The sequence below is a fragment of the Scyliorhinus torazame genome, chromosome 20 (assembly GCF_047496885.1).
Source record: "Scyliorhinus torazame isolate Kashiwa2021f chromosome 20, sScyTor2.1, whole genome shotgun sequence".
Classification (NCBI taxonomy): domain Eukaryota; kingdom Metazoa; phylum Chordata; class Chondrichthyes; order Carcharhiniformes; family Scyliorhinidae; genus Scyliorhinus; species Scyliorhinus torazame.
In genome coordinates, this window is record NC_092726.1 from 4,107,577 (window position 1) to 4,132,214 (window position 24,638).

The 24,638-nt window shown below is 56.5% G+C and overlaps 1 long non-coding RNA gene across 2 annotated transcripts in view; it reads left to right on the forward strand.

Moving 5' to 3' along the window:
* Window positions 1–21,018, forward strand: part of LOC140396725 (uncharacterized) — a 381,686-nt gene extending 360,668 nt beyond the window's left edge. For both annotated transcript variants that reach the window (XR_011936603.1, XR_011936604.1), the window contains exon 5: window positions 20,810–21,018. This is a non-coding gene — a long non-coding RNA (uncharacterized lncRNA). The remainder of the gene's footprint in view (window positions 1–20,809) is intronic.
* The last annotated feature ends 3,620 nt before the right edge of the window (window positions 21,019–24,638 follow it).

Sequence of the window (24,638 nt, forward strand, 5' to 3'; positions counted from 1 at the left end):
CCTCTGACAGTGCGGGGCTCCCTCAGTACTGACCCTCTGCCAGTGCAGCACTCCCTCAGCACTGACCCTCTGACAGTGCAGCACTCCCTCAGCACTGACCCTCTGACAGTGCGGCACTCCCTCAGTACTGACCCTCTGACAGTGCGGCACTCCCTCAGCACTGACCCTCCGACAGTGCGGCACTCCCTCAGTACTGACCCTCTGACAGTGCAGCACTCCCTCAGTACTGACCCTCTGACAGTGCGGCACTCCCTCAGTACTGACCCTCTGACAGTGCGGGGCTCCCTCAGTACTGACCCTCTGACAGTGTGGCACTCACTCAGTACTGACCCTCTGACAGTGCAGCACTCCCTCAGTACTGACCCTCTGACAGTGCGGCACTCCCTCAGTACTGACCCTCTGACAGTGCAGCACTCCCTCAGTACTGACCCTCTGACAGTGAGGGGCTCCCTCAGTACTGACCCTCTGACAGTGCAGCACTCCCTCAGCACTGACCCTCTGACAGTGCAGCACTCCCTCAGTTCTGACCCTCTGACAGTGCTGCACTCCCTCAGTACTGACCCTCTGACAGTGCGGCGCTCCCTCAGTACTGACCCTCTGACAGTGCGGCACTCCCTCAGTACTGACCCTCTGACAGTGCGGCACTCCCTCAGTACCGACCCTCTGACAGTGCGGCACTCCCTCAGTACTGACCCTCTGACAGTGCTGCACTCCCTCAGTACCGACCCTCTGACAGTGCGGCACTCCCTCAGTGCTGACCCTCTGACAGTGCAGCACTCCCTCAGTACTGACCCTCTGACAGTGCGGCACTCCCTCAGTACTGACCCTCTGACAGTGCAGCACTCCCTCAGCACTGACCCTCTGACAGTGCGGCACTCCCTCAGTACTGACCCTCTGACAGTGCGGCACTCCCTCAGTACTGACCCTCTGACAGTGCGGCACTCCCTCAGTACTGACCCTCTGACAGTGCAGCACTCCCTCAGTACTGACCCTCTGGCAGTGCAGCACTCCCTCAGTACTGACCCTCTGACAGTGCGGCACTCCCTCAGTACTGACCCTCCGACTGTACAGCAGTCCCTCAGTACTGACCCTCTGACAGTGCGGCACTCCCTCAGTACTGACCCTCTGACAGTGCAGCACTCCCTCAGCACTGACCCTCTGACAGTGCGGCACTCCCTCAGTACTGACCCTCTGACAGTGCGGCACTCCCTCAGCACTGACCCTCTGACAGTGCGGCACTCCCTCAGTACTGACCCTCTGACAGTGCAGCACTCCCTCAGTACTGACCCTCTGACAGTGCGGCACTCCCTCAGTACTGACCCTCTGACAGTGCGGGGCTCCCTCAGTACTGACCCTCTGACAGTGTGGCACTCACTCAGTACTGACCCTCTGACAGTGCAGCACTCCCTCAGTACTGACCCTCTGACAGTGCGGCACTCCCTCAGTACTGACCCTCAGACAGTGCGGCACTCCCTCAGTACTGACCCTCTGACAGTGCGGCACTCCCTCAGTACTGACCCTCTGACAGTGCAGCACTCCCTCAGTACTGACCCTCTGACAGTGCAGCACTCCCTCAGTACTGACCCTCTGACAGTGCAGTGCTCCCTCAGTACTGACCCTCTGACAGTGCGGCACTCCCTTAGTACTGACCCTCTGACAATGCGGAGCTCCCTCAGTACTGACCCTCTGACAGTGCGGCACTCGCTCAGTACTGACCCTCTGACAGTGCGGCACTCCCTCAGTACTGACCCTCTGACAGTGCGGCACTCCCTCAGTACTGACCCTCTGACAGTGCAGCACTCCCTCAGTACTGACCCTCTGACAGTGCGGCACTCCCTCAGTACTGACCCTCTGACAGTGCGGCACTCCCTCAATACTGACCCTCTCACAGTGCGGCACTCCCTCAATACTGACCCTCTGACAGTGCAGCACTCCCTCAGAACTGACCCTCTGACAGTGCTGCACTCCCTCAGTACTGACCCTCTGACAGTGCAGCACTCCCTCAGTACTGACCCTCTGACAGTGCGGCACGCCCTCGGTACTGACTCTCTGACAGTGCGGCACTCCCTCAGCACTGACCCTCTGACAGTGCAGCGCTCCCTCAGTGCTGACCCTCTGACAGTTCTGCACTCCCTCAGTACTGACCCTCTGATAGTGCAGCACTCCCTCAGTACTGACCCTCTGACGGTGCGGCATTCCCTTAGTACTGACCCTCTGACAGTGCAGCACTCCCTCAGTACTGAACCTCTGACAGTGCAGCACTCCCTCAGTACTGACCCTCTGACAGTGCGGCACTCCCTCAGTACTGACCCTCTGACAGTGCGTCACTCCCTCAGTACTGACCCTCTGACAGTGCGGCACTCCCTCAGCACTGAGCCTCTGACATTGCGGCACTCCCTCAGTACTGACCCTCTGACAGTGCCGCACTCCCTCAGTACTGAGCCTCTGACGGTGCGGCACTCCCTCAGTACTGACCCTCTGACAGTGCAGCACTCCCTCAGTACTGACCCTCTGACAGTGCTATACTCCCTCAGTACTGACCCTCGGACAGTGCGGCACTCCCTCAGTACAGACCCTCTGACAGTGCGGCATTCCCTCAGTACTGACCCTCTGACAGTGCAGCACTCCCTCAGTACTGACCCTCTGACAGTGCGGGGCTCCCTCAGTACTGACCCTCTGACAGTGCAGCACTCCCTCAGCACTGACCCTCTGACAGTGCAGCACTCCCTCAGTTCTGACCCTCTGACAGTGCTGCACTCCCTCAGTACTGACCCTCTGACAGTGCGGCGCTCCCTCAGTACTGACCCTCTGACAGTGCGGCACTCCCTCAGTACTGACCCTCTGACAGTGCGGCACTCCCTCAGTACCGACCCTCTGACAGTGCGGCACTCCCTCAGTACTGACCCTCTGACAGTGCTGCACTCCCTCAGTACCGACCCTCTGACAGTGCGGCACTCCCTCAGTGCTGACCCTCTGACAGTGCAGCACTCCCTCAGTACTGACCCTCTGACAGTGCGGCACTCCCTCAGTACTGACCCTCTGACAGTGCAGCACTCCCTCAGCACTGACCCTCTGACAGTGCGGCACTCCCTCAGTACTGACCCTCTGACAGTGCGGCACTCCCTCAGCACTGACCCTCCGACAGTGCGGCACTCCCTCAGTACTGACCCTCTGACAGTGCAGCACTCCCTCAGTACTGACCCTCTGACAGTGCGGCACTCCCTCAGTACTGACCCTCTGACAGTGCGGGGCTCCCTCAGTACTGACCCTCTGACAGTGTGGCACTCACTCAGTACTGACCCTCTGACAGTGCAGCACTCCCTCAGTACTGACCCTCTGACAGTGCGGCACTCCCTCAGTACTGACCCTCTGACAGTGCAGCACTCCCTCAGTACTGACCCTCTGACAGTGCGGGGCTCCCTCAGTACTGACCCTCTGACAGTGCAGCACTCCCTCAGCACTGACCCTCTGACAGTGCAGCACTCCCTCAGTTCTGACCCTCTGACAGTGCTGCACTCCCTCAGTACTGACCCTCTGACAGTGCGGCGCTCCCTCAGTACTGACCCTCTGACAGTGCGGCACTCCCTCAGTACTGACCCTCTGACAGTGCGGCACTCCCTCAGTACCGACCCTCTGACAGTGCGGCACTCCCTCAGTACTGACCCTCTGACAGTGCTGCACTCCCTCAGTACCGACCCTCTGACAGTGCGGCACTCCCTCAGTGCTGACCCTCTGACAGTGCAGCACTCCCTCAGTACTGACCCTCTGACAGTGCGGCACTCCCTCAGTACTGACCCTCTGACAGTGCAGCACTCCCTCAGCACTGACCCTCTGACAGTGCGGCACTCCCTCAGTACTGACCCTCTGACAGTGCAGCACTCCCTCAGTACTGACCCTCTGACAGTGCGGCACTCCCTCAGTACTGACCCTCTGACAGTGCGGGGCTCCCTCAGTACTGACCCTCTGACAGTGTGGCACTCACTCAGTACTGACCCTCTGACAGTGCAGCACTCCCTCAGTACTGACCCTCTGACAGTGCGGCACTCCCTCAGTACTGACCCTCTGACAGTGCGGCACTCCCTCAGTACTGACCCTCTGACAGTGCGGCACTCCCTCAGTACTGACCCTCTGACAGTGCAGCACTCCCTCAGTACTGACCCTCTGACAGTGCAGCACTCCCTCAGTACTGACCCTCTGACAGTGCAGTGCTCCCTCAGTACTGACCCTCTGACAGTGCGGCACTCCCTTAGTACTGACCCTCTGACAATGCGGAGCTCCCTCAGTACTGACCCTCTGACAGTGCGGCACTCCCTCAGTACTGACCCTCTGACAGTGCGGCACTCCCTCAGTACTGACCCTCTGACAGTGCGGCACTCCCTCAGTACTGACCCTCTGACAGTGCAGCACTCCCTCAGTACTGACCCTCTGACAGTGCGGCACTCCCTCAGTACTGACCCTCTGACAGTGCGGCACTCCCTCAATACTGACCCTCTGACAGTGCGGCACTCCCTCAATACTGACCCTCTGACAGTGCAGCACTCCCTCAGAACTGACCCTCTGACAGTGCTGCACTCCCTCAGTACTGACCCTCTGACAGTGCAGCACTCCCTCAGTACTGACCCTCTGACAGTGCGGCACTCCCTCGGTACTGACTATCTGACAGTGCGGCACTCCCTCAGTACTGACCCTCTGACAGTGCAGCGCTCCCTCAGTACTGACCCTCTGACAGTGCTGCACTCCCTCAGTACTGACCCTCTGATAGTGCAGCACTCCCTCAGTACTGACCCTCTGACAGTGCGGCATTCCCTTAGTACTGACCCTCTGACAGTGCAGCACTCCCTCAGTACTGAACCTCTGACAGTGCAGCACTCCCTCAGTACTGACCCTCTGACAGTGCGGCACTCCCTCAGTACTGACCCTCTGACAGTGCGGCACTCCCTCAGTACTGACCCTCTGACAGTGCGGCACTCCCTCAGCACTGAGCCTCTGACATTGCGGCACTCCCTCAGTACTGACCCTCTGACAGTGCCGCACTCCCTCAGTACTGAGCCTCTGACAGTGCGGCACTCCCTCAGTACTGACCCTCTGACAGTGCAGCACTCCCTCAGTACTGACCCTCTGACAGTGCGGCACTCCCTCAGTACTGACCCTCGGACAGTGCGGCACTCCCTCAGTACTGACTCTCTGACAGTGCGGCACTCCCTCAGTACTGACCCTCTGACAGTGCAGCACTCCCTCAGTACTGACCCTCTGACAGTGCGGCACTCCCTCAGTACTGACCCTCTGACAGTGCGGCATTCCCTCAGTACTGACCCTCTGACAGTGCAGCACTCCCTCAGTACTGACCCTCTGACAGTGCGGCGCTCCCTCAGTACTGACCCTCTGACAGTGCGGGGCTCCCTCAGTACTGACCCTCTGACAGTGCGGCTCTCCCTCAGTACTGACTCTCTGACAGTGCAGCACTCCCTCAGTACTGACCCTCTGACAGTGCGGGGCTCCCTCAGTACTGACCCTCTGACAGTGCGGCACTCCCTCAGTACTGACCCACTGACAGTGCGGCGCTCCTTCAGTACTGACCCTCTGTCAGTGCGGCGCTCCCTCAGTACTGACCCTCTGACAGTGCGGCACTCCCTCTGTACTGACCCTCTGACAGTGCGGCACTCCCTCAGTACTGACCCTCTGACAGTGCGGCACTCCCTCAGTACTGACCCTTTGACAGTGCGGCACACCCTCAGTACTGACCCTCTGACAGTGCGGCACTCCCTCAGTACTGACCCTCTGACAGTGCGGCACTCCCTCAGCACTGACCCTCTGACAGTGCGGCACTCCCTCAGTACTGACCCTCTGACAGTGCAGCACTCCCTCAGTACTGACCCCCTGACAGTGCGGCACTCCCTCAGTACTGACCCTCTGACAGTTCAGCACTCCCTCAGTACTGACCCTCTGACAGTGCGGCACTCCCTCAGTACTGACCCTCTGACAGTGCAGCACTCCCTCAGTACTGACCCTCTGACAGTGCGGCACTCCCTCAGTACTGACCCTCTGACAGTGCAGCACTCCCTCAGTACTGACCCTCTGACAGTGCGGCACTCCCTCAGTACTGACCCTCTGACAGTGCAGCACTCCCTCAGTACTGACCCTCTGGCAGTGCAGCACTCCCTCAGTACTGACCCTCTGACAGTGCGGCACTCCCTCAGTACTGACCCTCTGACAGTGCGGCACTCCCTCAGTACTGACTCTCTGACAGTGCAGCACTCCCTCAGTACTGACCCTCTGACAGTGCGGGGCTCCCTCAGTACTGACCCTCTGACAGTGCGGCACTCCCTCAGTACTGACCCACTGACAGTGCGGCGCTCCCTCAGTACTGACCCTCTGACAGTGCGGCGCTCCCTCAGTACTGACCCTCTGACAGTGCGGCACTCCCTCAGTACTGACCCTCTGACAGTGCGGCACTCCCTCAGTACTGACCCTCTGACAGTGCGGCACTCCCTCAGTACTGACCCTCTGACAGTGCGGCACACCCTCAGTACTGACCCTCTGACAGTGCGGCACTCCCTCAGTACTGACCCTCTGACAGTGCGGCACTCCCTCAGCACTGACCCTCTGACAGTGCGGCACTCCCTCAGTACTGACCCTCTGACAGTGCGGCACTCCCTCAGTACTGACCCTCTGACGGTGCGGCACTCCCTCAGTACTGACCCTCTGACAGTGCGGCACTCCCTCAGTACTGACCCCCTGACAGTGCGGCACTCCCTCAGTACTGACCCTCTGACAGTTCAGCACTCCCTCAGTACTGACCCTCTGACAGTGCGGCACTCCCTCAGTACTGACCCTCTGACAGTGCAGCACTCCCTCAGTACTGACCCTCTGACAGTGCGGCACTCCCTCAGTACTGACCCTCTGACAGTGCAGCACTCCCTCAGTACTGACCCTCTGACAGTGCGGCACTCCCTCAGTACTGACCCTCTGACAGTGCAGCACTCCCTCAGTACTGACCCTCTGGCAGTGCAGCACTCCCTCAGTACTGACCCTCTGACAGTGCGGCACTCCCTCAGTACTGACCCTCCGACAGTACAGCAGTCCCTCAGTACTGACCCTCTGACAGTGCGGCACTCCCTCAGTACTGACCCTCTGACAGTGCAGCACTCCCTCAGCACTGACCCTCTGACAGTGCGGCACTCCCTCAGTACTGACCCTCTGACAGTGCGGCACTCCCTCAGCACTGACCCTCTGACAGTGCGGCACTCCCTCAGTACTGACCCTCTGACAGTGCAGCACTCCCTCAGTACTGACCCTCTGACAGTGCGGCACTCCCTCAGTACTGACCCTCTGACAGTGCGGGGCTCCCTCAGTACTGACCCTCTGACAGTGTGGCACTCACTCAGTACTGACCCTCTGACAGTGCAGCACTCCCTCAGTACTGACCCTCTGACAGTGCGGCACTCCCTCAGTACTGACCCTCTGACAGTGCGGCACTCCCTCAGTACTGACCCTCTGACAGTGCGGCACTCCCTCAGTACTGACCCTCTGACAGTGCAGCACTCCCTCAGTACTGACCCTCTGACAGTGCAGCACTCCCTCAGTACTGACCCTCTGACAGTGCGGCATTCCCTCAGTACTGACCCTCTGACAGTGCAGCACTCCCTCAGTACTGACCCTCTGACAGTGCGGGGCTCCCTCAGTACTGACCCTCTGACAGTGCGGCTCTCCCTCAGTACTGACCCGCTGACAGTGCGGCACTCCCTCAGTACTGACTCTCTGACAGTGCAGCACTCCCTCAGTACTGACCCTCTGACAGTGCGGGGCTCCCTCAGTACTGACCCTCTGACAGTGCGGCGCTCCCTCAGTACTGACCCACTGACAGTGCGGCGCTCCCTCAGTACTGACCCTCTGTCAGTGCGGCGCTCCCTCAGTACTGACCCTCTGACAGTGCGGCACTCCCTCTGTACTGACCCTCTGACAGTGCGGCACTCCCTCAGTACTGACCCTCTGACAGTGCGGCACTCCCTCAGTACTGACCCTTTGACAGTGCGGCACACCCTCAGTACTGACCCTCTGACAGTGCGGCACTCCCTCAGTACTGACCCTCTGACAGTGCGGCACTCCCTCAGCACTGACCCTCTGACAGTGCGGCACTCCCTCACTACTGACCCTCTGACAGTGCAGCACTCCCTCAGTACTGACCCCCTGACAGTGCGGCACTCCCTCAGTACTGACCCTCTGACAGTTCAGCACTCCCTCAGTACTGACCCTCTGACAGTGCGGCACTCCCTCAGTACTGACCCTCTGACAGTGCAGCACTCCCTCAGTACTGACCCTCTGACAGTGCGGCACTCCCTCAGTACTGACCCTCTGACAGTGCAGCACTCCCTCAGTACTGACCCTCTGACAGTGCGGCACTCCCTCAGTACTGACCCTCTGACAGTGCAGCACTCCCTCAGTACTGACCCTCTGGCAGTGCAGCACTCCCTCAGTACTGACCCTCTGACAGTGCGGCACTCCCTCAGTACTGACCCTCTGACAGTGCGGCACTCCCTCAGTACTGACTCTCTGACAGTGCAGCACTCCCTCAGTACTGACCCTCTGACAGTGCGGGGCTCCCTCAGTACTGTCCCTCTGACAGTGCGGCACTCCCTCAGTACTGACCCACTGACAGTGCGGCGCTCCCTCAGTACTGACCCTCTGACAGTGCGGCACTCCCTCAGTACTGACCCTCTGACAGTGCGGCACTCCCTCAGTACTGACCCTCTGACAGTGCGGCACTCCCTCAGTACTGACCCTCTGACAGTGCGGCACTCCCTCAGTACTGACCCTCTGACAGTGCGGCACACCCTCAGTACTGACCCTCTGACAGTGCGGCACTCCCTCAGTACTGACCCTCTGACAGTGCGGCACTCCCTCAGCACTGACCCTCTGACAGTGCGGCACTCCCTCAGTACTGACCCTCTGACAGTGCGGCACTCCCTCAGTACTGACCCTCTGACGGTGCGGCACTCCCTCAGTACTGACCCTCTGACAGTGCGGCACTCCCTCAGTACTGACCCCCTGACAGTGCGGCACTCCCTCAGTACTGACCCTCTGACAGTTCAGCACTCCCTCAGTACTGACCCTCTGACAGTGCGGCACTCCCTCAGTACTGACCCTCTGACAGTGCAGCACTCCCTCAGTACTGACCCTCTGACAGTGCGGCACTCCCTCAGTACTGACCCTCTGACAGTGCAGCACTCCCTCAGTACTGACCCTCTGACAGTGCGGCACTCCCTCAGTACTGACCCTCTGACAGTGCAGCACTCCCTCAGTACTGACCCTCTGGCAGTGCAGCACTCCCTCAGTACTGACCCTCTGACAGTGCGGCACTCCCTCAGTACTGACCCTCCGACAGTACAGCAGTCCCTCAGTACTGACCCTCTGACAGTGCGGCACTCCCTCAGTACTGACCCTCTGACAGTGCAGCACTCCCTCAGCACTGACCCTCTGACAGTGCGGCACTCCCTCAGTACTGACCCTCTGACAGTGCGGCACTCCCTCAGCACTGACCCTCTGACAGTGCGGCACTCCCTCAGTACTGACCCTCTGACAGTGCAGCACTCCCTCAGTACTGACCCTCTGACAGTGCGGCACTCCCTCAGTACTGACCCTCTGACAGTGCGGGGCTCCCTCAGTACTGACCCTCTGACAGTGTGGCACTCACTCAGTACTGACCCTCTGACAGTGCAGCACTCCCTCAGTACTGACCCTCTGACAGTGCGGCACTCCCTCAGTACTGACCCTCTGACAGTGCGGCACTCCCTCAGTACTGACCCTCTGACAGTGCGGCACTCCCTCAGTACTGACCCTCTGACAGTGCAGCACTCCCTCAGTACTGACCCTCTGACAGTGCAGCACTCCCTCAGTACTGACCCTCTGACAGTGCGGCATTCCCTCAGTACTGACCCTCTGACAGTGCAGCACTCCCTCAGTACTGACCCTCTGACAGTGCGGGGCTCCCTCAGTACTGACCCTCTGACAGTGCGGCTCTCCCTCAGTACTGACCCGCTGACAGTGCGGCACTCCCTCAGTACTGACTCTCTGACAGTGCAGCACTCCCTCAGTACTGACCCTCTGACAGTGCGGGGCTCCCTCAGTACTGACCCTCTGACAGTGCGGCGCTCCCTCAGTACTGACCCACTGACAGTGCGGCGCTCCCTCAGTACTGACCCTCTGTCAGTGCGGCGCTCCCTCAGTACTGACCCTCTGACAGTGCGGCACTCCCTCTGTACTGACCCTCTGACAGTGCGGCACTCCCTCAGTACTGACCCTCTGACAGTGCGGCACTCCCTCAGTACTGACCCTTTGACAGTGCGGCACACCCTCAGTACTGACCCTCTGACAGTGCGGCACTCCCTCAGTACTGACCCTCTGACAGTGCGGCACTCCCTCAGCACTGACCCTCTGACAGTGCGGCACTCCCTCAGTACTGACCCTCTGACAGTGCAGCACTCCCTCAGTACTGACCCCCTGACAGTGCGGCACTCCCTCAGTACTGACCCTCTGACAGTTCAGCACTCCCTCAGTACTGACCCTCTGACAGTGCGGCACTCCCTCAGTACTGACCCTCTGACAGTGCAGCACTCCCTCAGTACTGACCCTCTGACAGTGCGGCACTCCCTCAGTACTGACCCTCTGACAGTGCAGCACTCCCTCAGTACTGACCCTCTGACAGTGCGGCACTCCCTCAGTACTGACCCTCTGACAGTGCAGCACTCCCTCAGTACTGACCCTCTGGCAGTGCAGCACTCCCTCAGTACTGACCCTCTGACAGTGCGGCACTCCCTCAGTACTGACCCTCTGACAGTGCGGCACTCCCTCAGTACTGACTCTCTGACAGTGCAGCACTCCCTCAGTACTGACCCTCTGACAGTGCGGGGCTCCCTCAGTACTGTCCCTCTGACAGTGCGGCACTCCCTCAGTACTGACCCACTGACAGTGCGGCGCTCCCTCAGTACTGACCCTCTGACAGTGCGGCACTCCCTCAGTACTGACCCTCTGACAGTGCGGCACTCCCTCAGTACTGACCCTCTGACAGTGCGGCACTCCCTCAGTACTGACCCTCTGACAGTGCGGCACTCCCTCAGTACTGACCCTCTGACAGTGCGGCACACCCTCAGTACTGACCCTCTGACAGTGCGGCACTCCCTCAGTACTGACCCTCTGACAGTGCGGCACTCCCTCAGTACTGACCCTCTGACAGTGCGGCACACCCTCAGTACTGACCCTCTGACAGTGCGGCACTCCCTCAGTACTGACCCTCTGACAGTGCGGCACTCCCTCAGCACTGACCCTCTGACAGTGCGGCACTCCCTCAGTACTGACCCTCTGACAGTGCGGCACTCCCTCAGTACTGACCCTCTGACGGTGCGGCACTCCCTCAGTACTGACCCTCTGACAGTTCAGCACTCCCTCAGTACTGACCCTCTGACAGTGCGGCACTCCCTCAGTACTGACCCTCTGACAGTGCAGCACTCCCTCAGTACTGACCCTCTGACATTGCAGCACTCCCTCAGTACTGACCCTCTGACATTGCAGCACTCCCTCAGTACTGACCCTCTGACAGTGCGGCACTCCCTCAGTACTGACCCTCTGACAGTGCGGTCACATTGCCGCTGGCGCCTCACCGGGCCGGACCACTCCCGACGGCGCGGGACACGTGTCCTCAGACAAATCGCGAACCCGGCGTGGCGTCTGCGGACTGTGTCCAGCGCCTCCACACTCGGCCGAGATCCCTGCCACTGGCCGGGGGAGACTCCCGCGAGGGATGGAGGGACTGTTGGCGGGGGGGGGGGGGGGTGGCCCGGGGGTCGCGGATGGCGGGTCGTGTCGGTGCACCGCCGGTCCCACGTTCCCCGTGACCGCTGCGTGTCGCCAGCCGTGCGCCTGCGCAGCCAGGGACCCGGACATTCTCCGGCCGTTTTCGGCACGGGAGGGCGGGGGGGGGGGGGGGGGGGGTTTGATGGGCTCCCGAATCAGGAAACGGAGAGTTCCCTCATGGCCTGAGCCCTGCTGGTTTTGTGAGAAGCGTTTGCACGGCAGGAAGCGACTCTGTCGCGAAACGGAGGCCATCAGTCCCACGCTGTCCTAGCTCATTGCAGCATGTCCCCGGCTCCATCCTAGCTCATTGTAGCATGTCCCCAGCTCCATCCTAGCTCATTGTAGCACTTGGGTCCCAAGTGATACAGAAAGCTAACCTGAGGGATTGGGAACTTCCTTGGGAATGAGGGTGGTGAACGGACGCGCTGTGTGGAAAGAAATCGGACCACACAGTTCGTCAGTGAGTCCCCACAGAAAATAAATCTGACCATACCACGTTCTCACGTCCAACTATTCCTGCCTTGGAGGGCCCCCTGTGCCAACTTATTTTTCTTCCGAAACGTCCTCAGTCGAAGTTCGAGAGATGTACCTTTTTCGTTGGGAGCCGCTCTGTCGGGTGACTCCATCCTGAATATTCCTGCTCACGGTCGGGCCCACGGTTTGATCAGTGAGAGGCAGGAGACACAGCGGCAGAAACCCACCCCTGTCCTCAGCTGAGTGGGACTGGCCAGAGAGAGCTAGCACGCTGTGGCTGGGCCGGGTGGCCTACAAAGCCTGACCTGTGATTCTGTCGGGCAGCGAGGAGGGGGGGGGGGGGGGGGGGGGGGGGGGGCGCAGCAACGGTGGGATTGCCGGGGGGGGAAAGGGGGCAGAATTGTGGACGGGCTGGAGTACACAAAGGGGGGGGGGGATGGAGCGGACCCCCATCCCTGTCAACTGAAGCCCACGAGAGCTCAAGAGGACATTGTTTAAGAATGGAGTGGGAGGGAGGCATTATCAATGCAGAAATTCTCAGTCTTGCGCATAAACCCATGCTCGCCCCACCCCACCCCTGTCACCCCCCCCTCCGCATCCACTGCGCCAGCCCAAGCCACAGGCTTAGAACAACAAATGTGAGAGGGGGTTGATTCTGAGCGAGATGGGAAACCTGAAGAGAATCGGGAAGCGGACGAGAGGAGTTGTTTCACAGGCACCAGTGCCCAGGGTTAATGTCGAGGAATACTAAAGCCATGGTGACTTTGACATTATAAATTCAGATCGGACGGGCCTTGCACGAGGGCTGAGCCTGGGAGACATTTATCTGGCTAAACAGGTCCTGTTATCTCACAAAATTGGACATGTTCGAGAGAAATGAATGGGAAATACCTTTCAGATAAGAAGCAGATAATCGTGTGTCACGGTGAAATCCGGAGCAGTTGTTGAGGTCACGTTCGGCACCCCCCCAACATGTCAAAGGCAGGGGACCCACCGACTGGTCTTCTCCCCAATCGCGACATCGCCAGCTTTCCCCCTCTTGGGCGTGTGTGAGGTTTATTACGTTGGGTCTTCGGCACAGAAGCCAGGGCCATTCGGCCCCTCCGGTCTGTACCAGCACTGCTGTTCCACTGCGGCGCCCTCCCACTCTCGTTCATCTCACCCGGTCAGCGTATCCTCCACTTCCTTTCTCGCCCAGGTGTCCAGCCGCCTCGCAGCGATGGGGACCCGGGTTCGATTCCAGCCTCAGGTCACTGTCTGTGCGGAGGCGGCACGTTCTCCCCGTGTCTGCGTGGGTTTCCTCCGGGTGCTCCGGTTTCCTCCCGCAGTCCAAAGATGAGAAGGTTTAGGTGGATTGGCCATGATAAATTGCCCGTTTGTGTCCCAAGGTTAGATGGGGTTACGGGGATAGAGCGGGGGAGTGCGCATTGATAGGGTGCTCTTTCAGAGGGTCAGTGCAGACTCGATGGGCCGAATGGCCTCCTTCTGCCCTGTAGCGATTCTATGGTACACCCCTACCAGCCCTTGCTTGAAGAGGTGTTCCCCAACACCTCCCCTGAATAGCCTGCCCCAAACATTGAAGTTTGTGCACCTCTTGTCCTGAACTTGTGTACCTGTTTTCATGTTCCCTACCAATTCCTCACAAAAATCCAAAATAAAACCTTACCCAAGTCACCCCTTCCCCGTCTGAATTCGAAGGATTATACATCTTCATAACCTCGCCCTTCTCCACCTCTGCTGAGGCTGACCTGCTGCTGAAACATTCATGAATGCCCCGATTACCTCTCAACCTGACTATTCCAGCACATTCTGTGCCACCTCCCACCTTCCCCGCACCCCCCACCTCCATAAACGTGAATGCACCCAAAACCCAGCTCCCCATTTCCTACCTCCGTCACCAAGCCCCATTCATTCATCACCGACCGTGTTCACTGGCCTGCTGCGGTTATCAATGCAAAAACCCCTCCATGCATGCTCGCCCCAACCCATCCCTGTCACCTCCTCCGCATCCCCCCAGCCCTCCCCGAGGTTTCAGCGCTCCTCCGTTTCTGGCTCTTGCGCTGTCTCAATTTTAATTGTCGCACCATTGAAGACCGTGCCTTCCGCAGTTTGGACCCGAAGCTCGGTGGTCTGCTCCTCATCAGCCACCATCTCACTGAGTTAACCTTTATCATGCGACGCCCCATCAAACGCCTTTCGTAAATCCAGGTACACCACATCTACAGGCTCACCCGTATCCACCTTGCTTGGTTTCTCCCCCGCAGAGTGGCCCATGAAAGGAAGCTGAAGATAGCAAGACCCAAAGGTACAGAACCCAAATGTATTAGTTGGGTAAGAAGGCAATAGATGAATTTTAAGGCTTCTTCTCCTGCTCAGAACTGAGGTCGGAGTTTGCTGGGGAGACATACGTATTAAATTTATATTGCAAGGGGAATCGAGTATATAAGTAGTGAAGTGTCGTTCTCAGACAAGGCCTTAGACTGTAAGCTGCAATATCTCGGACAGTTTGATCTCCTTAAAAAAAGGATTAAATTGCATCAGAAGTAGTTGAGAAAAGATTCACTCAACGGATTGTTGGGGTGAAGGGGTGTTTGTCTAACAGGGAAGGTTGAGCAGGTTGGGTCTATGGAGAGGACGCTTCCACTTGTAGGAAAAACTAGAAGCAGAGGACACAATCTCAGACTAAAGGGACGATCCTTTAAAACAGAGATGGGGAGGAATTTCTTCAGCCAGAGGGTGGTGAATCTGTGGAACTCTTTGCCGCAGAAGGCTGTGGAGGCCAAATCACTGAGTGTCTTTAAGACAGAGACAGATAGGTTCTTGATTAATATGGGATCAGGGGTTATGTGGAGAAGGCAGGAGAATGGGGAAAATATCAGCCATGATTGAATGGCGGAGCAGACTCGATGGGCCGAGTGGCCTAATTCTGCTCCTATGTCTTATACCGATTGGAATTTCGAAGAATGAGAGGTGATCTCATTAAAACGCCACTTTACGAGGTGGAATCAGATGGTTACCCCTTCCAGGAGAGTCCAGACTTTCAGGATCAGGGGGTTCCCATTCACATTTGAACATAAGGACTAGGAGCAGGAGTCGGCCATCTGGCCCCTCGAGTCTGCTCCGACATTCAATGAGATCATGGCTGATCTTTTGTGGACTCAGCTCCACTTTCCGGCCCGAACACCATAACCCTTAATCCCTTTATTCTTCAAAAAACTATCTATCTTTATCTTAAAAACATTTAATGAAGGAGCCTCTACTGCTTCACTGGGCAAGGAATTCCATAGATTCACAACCCTTTGGGTGAAGAAGTTCCTCCTAAACTCAGTCCTAAATCTACTTCCCCTTATTTTGAGGCTATGCCCCCTAGTTCTGCTTTCACCCGCCAGTGGAAACAACCTGCCCGCATCTATCCTATCTATTCCCTTCATAATTATATATGTTTCTATAAGATCCCCCCTCATCGTTCTAAATTCCAATGAGTACAGTCCCAGTCTACTCAACCTCTCCTCGTAATCCAACCCTTTCAGGTCTGGGATTAAACTAGTGAATCTCCTCTGCACACCCTCCAGCGCCAGTACGTCCTTTCTCAAGTAAGGAGACCAAAACTGAACACAATACTCCAGGTGTGGCCTCACTAACACCTTATACAATTGCAGCATAGCCTCCCTAGTCTTAAACTCCATACCTCTAGCAATGAAGGACAAAACACCATTCGCCTTCTTAGTCACCTGTTGCACCTGTAAACCAACTTTCTGCGACTCATGCACTAGCACACCCAGGTCTCTCTGCACAGCAGCATGTTTTAATATTTTATCATTTAAATAATAATCCCTTTTGCTGTTATTCTTACCAAAATGGATAACCTCACATTTGTCAACATTGTATTCCATCTGCCAGACCCTAGCCCATTCACTTAGCCTATCCAAATCCCTCTGCAGACTTCCAGTATCCTCTGCACTTTTTGCTTTACCACTTATCTTAGTGTCATCTGCAAACTTGGACACATTGCCCTTGGTCCCCAACTCCAAATCATCCATGTAAATTGTGAACAGTTGTGGGCCCAACAATTGTGGATGGCGATGGACATGAGGAGAATTCCCTTCTCTCAGTGGGCTGTTAGTGCGTGGAGTTCTCTCCCCCAAAGACCAGAGAAGGCTGGGCCGTTGAATATACTCTAGGCCGCGTCAGACATACTTTTGATTGACAAGGGACTCGAGGGTTATGCGGGCTGGGGAGACAGGCAGGAAAACAGAATTCTTCTTGAATGGTGGAGCAGGCCCGAGGGGCTGAATGGCCTCCTCCTGCTTCGAATTCTTGTGTTTGTGCTATGTTTCTGCGTGACGAGTCGTGGGTTCTCCGTCGTGGGTTCCTCGTCGTGGGTTCTCCGTCGTGGGTTCTTTGTCGTGGGTTCTTCGTCGTAGGTTCTTCGTCGTGGGTTCCTCGTCGTGGGTTCTCCGTCGTGGGTTCCTCGTCGTGGGTTCTCCGTCGTGGGTTCTTCGTCGTGGGTTCTCCGTCGTGGGTTCTTCGTCGTGGGTTCTCCGTCGTGGGTTCTTCGTCGTGGGTTCCTCGTCGTGGGTTCTCCGTCGTGGGTTCTTCGTCGTGGGTTCCTCGTCGTGGGTTCCTCGTCGTGGGTTCTCCGTCGTGGGTTCTCCGTTGTGGGTTCCTCGTCGTGGGTTCTCCGTCGTGGGTTCCTCGTCGTGGGTTCCTCGTCGTGGGTTCCTCGTCGTGGGTTCCTCGTCGTGGGTTCTCCGTAGTGGGTTCCTCGTCGTGGGTTCCTCGTCGTGGGTTCTCCGTCGTGGGTTCTCCGTTGTGGGTTCCTCGTCGTGGGTTCTCCGTCGTGGGTTCCTCGTCGTGGGTTCCTCGTCGTGGGTTCCTCGTCGTGGGTTCTTCGTCGTGGGTTCCTCGTCGTGGGTTCTTCGTCGTGGGTTCTCCGTCGTGGGTTCTTCGTCGTGGGTTCTCCGTCGTGGGTTCCTCGTCGTGGGTTCTTCGTCGTGGGTTCCTCGTCGTGGGTTCCTCGTCGTGGGTTCCTCGTCGTGGGTTCTCCGTAGTGGGTTCCTCGTCGTGGGTTCTTCGTCGTGGGTTCTTCGTCGTGGGTTCTCCGTCGTGGGTTCTTCGTCGTGGGTTCCTCGTCGTGGGTTCCTCGTCGTGGGTTCTCCGTCGTGGGTTCCTCGTCGTGGGTTCCTCGTCGTGGGTTCTCCGTAGTGGGTTCCTCGTCGTGGGTTCTCCGTCGTGGGTTCTCCGTCGTGGGTTCCTCGTCGTGGGTTCCTCGTCGTGGGTTCCTCGTCGTGGGTTCCTCGTCGTGGGTTCTCCGTAGTGGGTTCCTCGTCGTGGGTTCTTCGTCGTGGGTTCCTCGTCGTGGGTTCTCCGTCGTGGGTTCTTCATTGTGGGTTCTCCGTAGTGGGTTCCTCGTCGTGGGTTCTTCGTCGTGGGTTCCTCGTCGTGGGTTCCTCGTCGTGGGTTCCTCGTCGTGGGTTCTCCGTAGTGGGTTCCTCGTCGTGGGTTCTTCGTCGTGGGTTCTTCGTCGTGGGTTCTCCGTCGTGGGTTCTTCGTCGTGGGTTCCTCGTCGTGGGTTCCTCGTCGTGGGTTCTCCGTAGTGGGTTCCTCGTCGTGGGTTCTTCGTCGTGGGTTCCTCATCGTGGGTTCTCCGTCGTGGGTTCCTCGTCGTGGGTTCCTCGCGTGACTTGCCGAGCTCACCGCACTTCTTACTCACGCTTTGGGTTTGCTGAATTTCTGAAGGTTGCCAGTTGATTGTTGGCTTACTTTGTGTGGCCATTCTCGCCTGCATTCCGTCTCGGAAACCATCAGCGCTTTTGCCTCCCTTCTGCGTTTCTTTTGTTTCCCCCTCGAGGTCCTCATTGCCTCACCACTCAACGAGCGTTGTGTCGCGCCCCCAGCTTATCCAAAAGGCGGGCGTCCAACACCGTCACAAGCAGGTCCACAGAATCGTTACAGTGCAGAAGGAGGCCATTCAGCCACATCGCGTCTGCCCCCAGCTCTCCAAACGAGCATCATGACTGAGTGCCCATTCCCCTGTCTTTCCCCCCGCGCCCCTGCACACTGTTTCCATTCAAATAATCATCCGATTCCCTCTTGACTGCCTCGATTGGCCCCTGCCTCCACCACACTCCCAGGCAGCGCATCCCGGACCCCAGCCACTCGCAGGATCAGCTGCCATCCATCCATTAGCCAGAGGTTGCAAACTTGTGGCTGCCTTTGCTGAGACGACAGGTGACCGGCTCTGACATAATTGGGGGGGACTTTCTGCACAGGATGAGGAGCTGCAAGGCGCGGGTGCGAGATCTCCCCTGCCCCCAGCATCTCTCTGTGTGAAATCCATCGTCTTACGGCTCGGGCAGAAGCAAACGCACGCTTTAAACAATCCCGGGAGGCGATAAATGGCTGCTCATGGCTTTTAAAAAGTGCGAACAGCTTTCTCATTGTGGACTTGTTCGCGGTGTGTTCTTGCTGTCAGCTCAGATTTAGCAACAACTCCACACCTGCTGCTGCAAGTACGATGTGAGGAATCTGGAATGAGGGGGCACGGTTTAAAGATGAGGGCTCCTCCATGTGGATGGGTGGGGGTGGGGAGGCCCGCCTGGTGGTTCTGCTCCTAGGCCCGGTCAAGTAGATAGCGGACCCCCCTCGTGTTCGTTCAATTTTTGTTTAATGAAGAAAAATCTCGGTATCTTTGTTTTGGCTTCACCAAACGGTTTGGATCGTATCCAAAGGGCAGCACGGCAGCACAAGTGGTTAGCATTGTGGGTTCACAGCGCCAGGGTCCCAGGTTCGATCCCAACCCCGGGTCACTGACTGTGCGGAGTCTGCACGTCCTCCCCGTGTCTGCGCGGGTTTCCTCCCTCAGTCCAAAGATGTGCAGGTTAGGTGGATTGGCCGCGGTAAATTGTCCTTCGTGTCCAAAGGTTAGGTGGGGTTACGGGGACAGGGCGGGGGAGTGAGCCTCATCCCCGTCGGATGAGTGAGAGAATACCCAAGAAAATGCAGAGCATCACTTCTCTCACTTCTCTCCCGTCAATGGTTGGCAGCAGGAGCGTGATTGATTGAAGTGACCAGATGTTGAAGTAAGTGCCGACTGACAGGCAAAACGAACCAACCTTCAGCCGCGCGATTCAATCAATCAGAGCACTTTAGCCCTGTTTCAATATCATATTCCCCTGACCTCGGTCACACTGCATTGTGTCAGGCTCACTCCTGAGCTCTAAACGATTCAGTCAGCCAGTGGGGTTTAATCCTGCTGAGGACGGGCCTGCGGATGAATGTTCCCTGGGTGAAATCGCCTTCCGTGCTCCAACAACAGCAACATTTGTGTCGCACCTTCGATGTCGTAAAACATCCCGAAAGCAACACGGTAGCACAGTGGTTAGCACTGTTGCTTCACAGCTCCAGGGTCCCAGGTTCGATTCCCGGCTTGGGTCACTGTCTGTGCGGAGTCTGCACGTCCTCCCCGTGTGTGCGTGGGTTTCCTCCGGGTGCTCCGGTTTCCTCCCACAGTCCAAAGATGTGCAAGTTAGGTGGATTGGCCGTGATAAATTGCCCTTAGTGTCCAAAATTGCCCTTAGTGTTGGGTGGGGTTACTGGGTTATGGGGATAGGGGGGAGGTGTTGGCCTTGGGTAGGGTGCTCTTTCCAAGAGCCGGTGCAGACTCGATGGGCCGAATGGCCTCCTTCTGCACTGTAAATTCTATGTTAATCTAAGCCCACAGAAGGGCAGAAGGAGGCCACTCGGCCCATCGGGTCTGCTCTGCCATTCAATCAGATCCCGACTGGTCGGCCGTGATGATCGTCAATTCCCGCCTTATCCCCACATCCCTCGATTCCCTCGCTGATTAAAAATCTGTCTCTCTGAGCAACTTCCTCAGCCCTGGCGGAGGGCGTTAACCGATGTTGGTGGGAATGGCTGCTTGTCCATCCTGGGCCGGGTGCGGGGAAGCCTGGTCTCCAGCCGACTTGGACCCACGTCGCACTGGACCAAGTCCTCGCTCCGTCAGACCCGTGTGGTGGCTGCTGTAAAACGCCCACCACCCCCCCCCCCACCTCTGTTAAAAGGCTTCTTCCCCCCTGATTTGTTACGTTGTAGGTGTACCATAAGCGGCTTCCTTGTGGGGCACTTGACAAAGGAAGGTCCAGACGTGGAGATAACTTCAACACGTTTATTAAACTATTTACACTTCTATTACTCAGGTTCGACACTACTGCTAATCCTACTATAGCTACCCAGACTGACTAACCAGTTGCTGCAATCCACGTGGTGGGTGTAATATTGAATCAACCCTGTGTCTATACTCACTGACTGTCTCCACTGGAAAGAGGCAGATCATGTGTGTGGTGTCCTTTATATATGGGTTGGTGTAATGCCCCCCTGTGGTCGTGTCACCTCCGTGTGCATCGTGAATGTCCATTGGTCGTGTCCTATCTAACTGATCTATTGGTTGAGTGCGTGTGTGTGATGTTTCTGTTGCTCCCTCTAGTGTCTAGCTAGCCTACATGCATTTACATTGATGCACATCACCACCCCCCCTTCAAATGAAATTCGGGATTGGAACATCGGGACTCTCGTGGACAACCCCATCAGAGCCAGACCGGACCAGCGTACTGCTACGGTTACCCGGGAGCACGGGCAGACTCACATTGACACTGACACCCTGAGCAAGACCCCGATGGACAGGGGGAAGTCCAACTCATGGTAAAGGTGGTTACTCCTTTGTCTGGAAAGGTAAATCAGGATGAGATTGCACCCTCCATGTGTCGTATGTCTGATCTGTGTGTCTGATCAATGTCTCTGTGTTTGATCAATGTCTCTGTGTCTGATCAATGTCTCTGTGTCTGATCAATGTCTCTGTGTCTGATCAATATCTCTGTGTCTGATCAATATCTCTGTGTCTGATCAATGTCTCTGTGTCTGATCAATATCTCTGTGTCTGATCAATATCTCTGTGTCTGATCAATATCTCTGTGTCTGATTAATGTCTCTGTGTCTGATCAATGTCTCTGTGTCTGATCAATGTCTCTGTGTCTGATCAATATCTCTGTGTCTGATCAATATCTCTGTGTCGGATCAATATCTCTGTGTCTGATCAATATCTCTGTGTCTGATCAATGTCTCTGTGTCTGATCAATATCTCTGTGTCTGATCAATATCTCTGTGTCTGATCAATATCTCTGTGCCTGATCAATATCTCTGTGTCTGATCAATATCTCTGTGTCTGATCAATGTCTCTGTGTCTGATCAATATCTCTGTGCCTGATCAATATCTCTGTGTCTGATCAATGTCTCTGTGTCTGATCAATGTCTCTGTGTCTGATCAATATCTCTGTGTCTGATCAATATCTCTGTGTCTGATCAATATCTCTGTGTCTGATCAATGTCTCTGTGTCTGATCAATATCTCTGTGCCTGATCAATATCTCTGTGTCTGATCAATGTCTCTGTGTCTGATCAATGTCTCTGTGTCTGATCAATATCTCTGTGTCTGATCAATATCTCTGTGTCTGATCAATGTCTCTGTGTCTGATCAATGTCTCTGTGTCTGATCAATGTCTCTGTGTCTGATTAATGTCTCTGTGTCTGATCAATATCTCTGTGCCTGATCAATATCTCTGTGTCTGATCAATACCTCTGTGCCTGATCAATGTCTCTGTGTCTGATCAATATCTCTGTGCCTGATCAATATCTCTGTGTCTGATCAATATCTCTGTGCCTGATCAATATCTCTGTGTCTGATCAATATCTCTGTGCCTGATCAATGTCTCTGCGCCTGATCAATATCTCTGTGTCTGATCAATATCTCTGTGTCTGATCAATATCTCTGTGCCTGATCAATATCTCTGTGCCTGATCAATGTCTCTGTGTCTGATCAATGTCTCTGTGTCTGATCAATATCTCTGTGCCTGATCAATGTCTCTGTGTTTGATCAATATCTCTGTGTCTGATCAATATCTCTGTGTCTGATCAATATCTCTGTGTTTGATCAATATCTCTGTGTCTGATCAATATCTCTGTGTCTGATCAATATCTCTGTGTCTGATCAATATCTCTGTGTCTGATCAATGTCTCTGTGTCTGATCAATATCTCTGTGTCTGATCAATATCTCTGCGCCTGATCAATATCTCTGTGTCTGATCAATATCTCTGTGTCTGATCAATATCTCTGTGTCTGATCAATATCTCTGCGCCTGACTGAAATCCCTTTGACCTTACTCCATTTACCTCGAGTGACTTTTCTCCAAACCCATTGCTATCTCTGATTGGAATTTAGCTGGTGATGTAATATCAATCCCCATTATCGGCTAGCAGTTCCTGACTACATCTAGCCCACGGGTCCTAAACAAAGGATTGGCTCTCTCTACCCTCTAACATCGCCTCAATATTCTGTAACATCGATCAAAATCACCGCTACAGATGTCCACCTCACGACTGAATGCCCGACCAGCGAGACGGCACCCGTGACAGTGTTGCACTCCCCCAGTGCTGCACTGGAGTGAGAATTGGGGTTATTCCCCTGGGTCCTGGCGCGACAGGGGCCCGTCCGGCATCGGGGGGGAGAGACGAGAACGGTTCCATCTGTGACAACCTGGGGAGGTGGGGAGTCGGCGCTCGTTTGCCGTAGCACATCAATCAGGCCCGACCAAACACGGGACGCAGGTCGTGCAAGCTCAGGAGTCAAGTGGGAATTCAAGCGAGAAATTGGGGAACTCTTGTCCTCTGCAAAGCCGCACATCCTTCAAAAGAATACAGCCCGTCACTTTGTGACAGCTGATTACTGACGCTGCATGTCGCTTTGGGGAAACATTGACTGTCAGAGAGTGAAGGACATTTCCTGCCTGTTGGGTTCTCTCTGCCAACACTAATCAGAAATAAAGAATGAAAATGAAAGATTGCTTCCTCACGCCCCCACCTCTCCATACATCACCAATATACTCAGTTGTTTCACAAAAGTGACTCTCAGACTCTCAGTGCGGTTCGAAATTCATTGGTCAACACAAGTTGGCCTATTGTTCAGTTCAATCTCCCTTCTGGGAGTGAGGAGGGTCACCGCCTGAAGGGCCGATTTCCCCAAGTGCGGTCGGGGGCTGGAGGACGCGGCACCGGTGACGCACTGTCTCTCTGTTCAGGTGGAGTCTTCTGCGGCATATGCTGTCCCATCAGCTCGTGTGAGGACCAATGACTGCTGTCCACCTTGGCACATCGCCCGCCCCCCCCCCCTCCTTCTGGCCCCCTCCTCAGCCTGATCAGCAGGCGGGTCTCCATTGTGCTCGGTGGCCCCCTGCACGTGTGGTGTCGCCTCCGGCCTGCCATGACCTTGTGACCGGCGTCTGCCCTCCTCGACCAGGACAAGCGCAGCGAGGGCGCAGCACGGGCGCAGCGAGGGCGCAGCGAGGGCGCAGCCGGACATGCAGCGCGCTAATCATCCTCTGAAACACGCCACCTGTTCCTTTGAGGAGGCACTTGAGAGTTGAGGAGCGTGAAGTGCTCTCCCAGTGAACAAGGCTACTTCCTCATTTCAAATTACCTTCAGCTGTGAAGCTGGAGGCTGCTCACAGTCAAAGGGAGTGAAGTTGCATTTCAGGATAGAAGCCACAGCTGAGCTCTGTCCTGGGGGGGGGGGGGGTTTGGTGGGACAGACAGGCAGCACATGTGGTTGCCCCCGTTATGGGTCTTCACAGTGTCTAAAGATGGCTTCACAGCCACAAAGCCCCTCCCCCTCCCCCCTCCAGCCCAGGGATGACCCCCCCCCCAACCTGGACCCCTCCAACCCACCCAAACAACCCCCAATCCCCTGAAGGCCCCCCCCCCCCCGAGCACTGGGACAGAAGCTGCGGAGCCCTTGAGCTGCGTGCGGGTGGACAGAAAGGGTTACTCACCTCCTCACTCCCCCTCGGCAGCCATTGTGGCGGACCCCCGTCGGGGAACACTAAACGACGCCCGCCGTGATTTCCCGCTGGGGAGTTGGGTAATTCCCAGGAGGCCGCTGCATTCGACCTCAATCTCGGGAATGGTGCGATCCGGAACACGCCATCTGGAGCGGGCAGGGTGAATTTCAAATGGTTCGCCACCCCCCCCCCCCCCCCCCCACACCCCCCCCCCACCCCCTCCCCTCCGACGTGAATCTCAGTTTTGCCCCTTCTTGCAATCGAGCCAGAGTGCCCAGATCACGCCGGGCTCAACGGCGTGGTTGAATTGCTCCCGAGAGACTGATCAGTCCCTTCCCGTGCCTTCCCTATAAGTGCCGTGCTCACGGAGGGGACAGGGACTGTCGGGCTTTCCCGGGAATAGGCGAAACGGTGAGGTGCAAGCCTG